We start from the raw sequence: 5,488 nt of genomic DNA, 5'->3' as shown, positions 1-5,488 counted from the left end.
GTATTTATAAATTAATAAATAAGAATTTTATCAAAGAAAAACAGATAGAATAATTAAAATTATTAAAAAAAACAGAAGACATTAAAAATGAATTAAACAAAATATGTAAACTATATAAGGTCCTCTCAATAAATTACATACTGTAAAGGGTTTTATTGAATTGTTATCGAAAATGTTCAACAATCAAAACAACCCTATGTGGCCTTTTGTCTTTGTATTTTAAATACTAGAAAACTTAAAAGGCTCGAATTAATTATTATTATTCTCTTAATACATAACATTTAAAAACAGAACGCTTAAACACTTGGTGAATTACATTTCGTAGGTACTAAAAAATTGAATAAAGGTACCTGTTCCCATTGTTCCCGAAGTCGATGCGATTAATCCACTAATCAAAAAGATGCTGAATACAGTAAATCGTGTCGCTATCGCACTGTGTGAAAGTGGGCTTAGGGGACCGCAAAAAAAATAACTTTTTAGAAGAATTGTACGAAAGTCAGTAGAAATTACCCAAATTCGTTCAACAAGGGATTCTCTAAACCAAGGGCCAGAAAGTTATTTAAAAAGAATATGTAAATATTGAAGCTTTTTATCAGCCCTATCGTAATCCATTAGCACTGTTCCTAAGCAGGATACGAAAAGGGTCTCTCAAAGCGGATTTCGCCGACGCAACGCCCAGATTCGGTCTAACTACGCCGCTGGCAATGTTCCTACTTTTTTGAAAAAAAAAAAAAATAGCAGACAAATGCTATTCCACCTATAAGAGATGCTTCCTTTTTAATATAAAGAATAAAATATCATGTTATATTTTATTGAAAATGTTTATTTTATATCAAAAGCAAAAACTGATGTATGTAATTAAATTATCAATGAAAAATATTTTATATGCAATTGCACAATCAATTCATAATTATCAATTAATCACATTATATAGTAACACATCATTTTGCTTAACTTAGTTGGACTCGCAGTTTTTCTACCAGTATTTTTTGATAATTTACATGGATATTATTGGCGAGAACCGTTTAAGAACCTATAAGGTTCCATATTTCTAGGTTCACAATTAAATATATCGAGGAACATAAAATGGACCCTATTACGAGAATAATCCCTATATAATTTTATACTTTGCGAATTCTTTAACAAATTTTCTTACATATACAGGGTGATCCAATATCAGTGGCCTATTAGAGATTCGCGAAAAAGTAATTANAAAATAACAGTAAATGTTTGAAGAGTTATTAAAAGAAATTACAATAAAAAAAATGCAAAGCCATGGGAAGGTCCTAAAAGCTCTATTGAAAAACAAGTAAAACATTGCTTCTAAAGCAAAATACTAACTGCCATACTTTTATATTCTCTGCTTTATTACAGCCTAATTAAAGTAAAATTTACCACTTACGTTTTATGTAGACTGGTTCATAGGGAATAACTCATCAGTCATCACAATCTACTTTATTCTGCAAGACGAAAAAGAAAAAATTAACCATAAATAATTAAAAGATACAAAGATTACTGATTTGTCTACTTTTAAGTAAAATTTGCGATATTTATTTCAAGTATGATTCTTGAGATCAATAATCCTAATAGATAATAAACCATTATTTGTGAGCTACAACAATATTAATAATTAAAATTAATAAAACTTACCAGTTCATAAACATCAACTTTTGAAGTATTCCTCTAGTGACCAAATCATCTTTATGGACATTTCTGAAATAAGTAAACACTGTAACAACACCGGCTTTTACATATTGCAACTAAAATAAAATATTCTTGATTCACTTCAACATATTTTTGAATTTGAAATCAAAGACAAAGTAACTGATTCATTTAAATCTTTACACGAATATGCATTTTAAAATAAAAGTAATTTAAGTAAATATATCAAAAATGGTAAATATAATAAAGCAAGCAATTAATATAATGTATCGTTAGAATTGTAGGTAATCATCTGATGTTATATAAATTAATTACAATTATACAAAACTGTCTACCTATTCTTTAGTCTGAGGAATCTAAATTTTGGCAAAACAATTGTTGCTGCGTTTGATATAAAATAAATAAGTTACTTGTACTTTCATTTTACAAAAAATTTCTTCAATTTCTCAAAAAAAAAATAAATAAAGGAAAAACGGTTACTTATTGACTTTGGAAAACATTAAATAATTTTTAACAATGAATTGGAAAATAAGGAATAATTTTAGCTACATATTTCCAACACATTACTTTCTTTATAATACGTATCAAAGCAGATGATAAGAAATAGAAATCCTAAAATCGATTATTTGTGTAAATTCTACTAGCAGGTAGATACCCAGTTCAGGTGAAATAAATCTATTAAAAATTTCGTTTACAATAATTTACATCTCTTTTTTGTCAAAATTGAATTATCACTTACTACGTTTGTATGCAATTAGTAATTTGAATTTTTATAGCCTAATATAAAAACGAAAATAGTACAGTTGCTTTTGTTCTTTTAAATACAGAACTGTATAGCAATTTTTAAGTGGTACGTTAGTAACAACTATGATGATATGCTTTTATTCGGATAATTTGCCTTTTTATAAAAGTATACCAACCCTCGTTGACGGTAAAATAACAGTAAATGTTTGAAGAGTTATTAAAAGAAATTACAATAAAAAAAATGCAAAGCCATGGGAAGGTCCTAAAAGCTCTATTGAAAAACAAGTAAAACATTGCTTCTAAAGTAAAATCCTAGCTACCACAATTTTATATTCTCTGCTTTATTACAGCCTAATTAAAGTAAAATTTACCACTTACGTTTTATGTAGACTGGTTCATAGGGAATAACTCATCAGTCATCACAATCTACTTTATTCTGCAAGACGAAAAAGAAAAAATTAACCATAAATAATTAAAAGATACAAAGATTACTGATTTGTCTACTTTTAAGTAAAATTTGCGATATTTATTTCAAGTATGATTCTTGAGATCAATAATCCTAATAGATAATAAACCATTATTTGTGAGCTACAACAATATTAATAATTAAAATTAATAAAACTTACCAGTTCATAAACATNCTTGTCAATATAGAGTGTGACAACTAAGCAATAGTCTTTCATAATGTAAGCTTTTTATTAAAGCTTTTTTTTAATGCTAAATATACGAAGGGCAATAACTGTACATGTTTCTAATGTTTAGAAATTAATATTACAATGAGACTTTTTTTGTCTTTCTAGAAAAGCTCCAAAAAACATTTTCTTAAAATACTTTACTAATGTTACTACTTTACTAACTTTAATAAAATGTCAATATTTTGATAACTTCAGGATTCTTTGGAAATATTTTCAGTAATAATCAAAAGGAAATAAAATTAAATCCTAGTTTCAATTTTAAAATATTTTGTAAATTTCAGCATACAAATATTGTCTTAAAACCCATCAGCAATATAAGAAACAATTAAAGAAAAATAAAAGGGCTTAAGTAAATACTAGCAAACTTTAACAACTTATATAATACTAATATGATGTTACTTTCAGATAATCTAGAATATTAATTTTTAAGCAGTAAATTAACTAATTAAGAGACCACCTACCCCAACCGCAATGTTTTTCAATAGCGTTTAGCACTAAGATGTTGTTTTTATTTTCTGTGCTTATTTGTACACAAATCGGCCGAATTAATTAACAAAAACCCATTACATTGGCCGAAGTTACAATCGCCGTTTAATATAATGTCTGTTCGCATTAACTAGGGCAGTAGTAAATTCGGCCGATCATTACAAGAGGCAAAATCATTCATTATGGCTCCATATCAGTCATTTCTAGACAAATGAGATTTTTTTAAATATTATTAAAGGGATTTTTCTAAGGGCATATTAGTTAGAAGAGAGGTTAAAGTAAGTATCAAATCAAAGCATCACTTTTCGTTTTTGTTTTATTAAAAAAACAAAACCTTAAAACCTATTAAATAAATTGCAGCCATATAGTAATGAGTTAGAACCTGCACTTCGGGCAAATGATAACTTAGGATGTTCTTAAGAGAAGTACGAAGTCCAATTTTTGTTAGATGTTAAACAAACAGAAGTATTTTGATTTTTGTTGGGAACTGCATAAAAAATTAAGATAGACAATCAATGTTACTCGGATTAGGGTGGTTTATTAGGTGCCATTAAGCAACCGCTACCTATTGGTTTGTTATACCTGTGCATAGAAATAACAGCACATATTGTGGGTACCTGTTCAACCTGTTATACGGGACATTCTTTTACAGCCGGACTGACTGATACATTTTCGATTTGACTGAAATTTTATTATTTACGAGTTTTATTTAAAAAAAAAGGGAATCGTGTACGATTTATTTCGATATTTTGGGAAGGAGAAGTGATCAAAAATTTGAGAATTTGATGGTTTTTGGCTTTTTCAAAAATTCGTAATTCCGGCTCTATTTGAACTAGAAACTGTTTTCATTTTAAAGCTAAAAAAAATGATATAAAACTGTTTCAATTATAATAAATTCTTATTGTTACAATTAAAATATTTAAACCAGTTTTAAACAATTGCCCCCACCTTTAATATAGTAAAACCATCGTGTTTTAGATGAAATTTTCTATCAAAAAAGTAATTTTAATTGATGAAGAAATTATTGATACTAATGGAAAAAAAATAATTTATCCAGCGCGGCACGTTGCGGTGGTGGGAGTATTCCATTGCACGCCTACTTTCCGTGCCTCGTACCGTTTTTCTCTGTCGTATATACGATTATTCTATTTTTTCTTATCAAATAATAATACTAATTAACATATAAGACATTACAAAAAATGAAACGAAAAGATAATAACAAAAAACATTATTTTAGCGTTGTTTTTTAAATTAAATTTGTATAAAGTCTCATGTGTTAATAAATGATATTACCTACTTGATAATCCGCGCAAATGTAACGTGTCGCGTCGGATGAATTAATTTTAATTAATTAGCATAAGCGGTCTCGTATCAGTAATTTAAACTCAGATGAGAAACGTTTTTTATTTAATAAAACAAAGTTAATTTACAAGAAGCGCTTCGCACATTTTTGAGATATCGACCACTCTTGCAACTCTTGCGAACAACCTACCTGCTGAATAATTATACTTATTTACTTGCTTATATGTATATTTCGCAAAAATATTAAAGAATATTGTATAACATACGACAACGATATTTTTTTGCGTAAAAAAGGTCATCATTTTTTCATTAATTTATACATAACATTTTTCAAAGCAACATTTTTTAAGAAAACCAAATTAAGAAATGCTCATGAAACATGAGCTATCAACATAATAACCAGTCTAATTTACAATTTGTCCTTCGAGAACAACAAATCATTTCCGGTCGAGTTTACCACTGTAATTACAAAATTCCATTAAACCAGTCGAATTTGCAATCGCCACATTTACTATTATAATTTGAGTTATTTATTAAATCAAGCGATGGATTAATACATACAAGGAGAAAATGAAAAAAGAAAATTTACTTAAATATTT

The 5,488-nt window shown here is 27.6% G+C and overlaps 1 long non-coding RNA gene across 1 annotated transcript; it reads right to left on the bottom strand.

Annotated features, from left to right (window-relative positions):
• Positions 1-1,648: 1,648 nt before the first annotated feature.
• LOC112906834 lies at positions 1,649-3,043 on the bottom strand. Its single transcript, XR_003232625.1, has 3 exons — positions 3,033-3,043; positions 2,785-2,842; positions 1,649-1,713 (listed from the first exon to the last, which is right to left on the bottom strand). It is a non-coding gene; the product is annotated as an uncharacterized LOC112906834 (long non-coding RNA).
• Positions 3,044-5,488: the final 2,445 nt, after the last annotated feature.

Source organism: Agrilus planipennis, unplaced genomic scaffold, assembly GCF_000699045.2.
Source record: "Agrilus planipennis isolate EAB-ADULT unplaced genomic scaffold, Apla_2.0 scaffold161, whole genome shotgun sequence".
NCBI classification, from domain to species: domain Eukaryota; kingdom Metazoa; phylum Arthropoda; class Insecta; order Coleoptera; family Buprestidae; genus Agrilus; species Agrilus planipennis.
The sequence above is the reverse complement of the archived record's forward strand: the minus strand, read 5'-3'. Positions and strand labels throughout refer to the sequence as shown.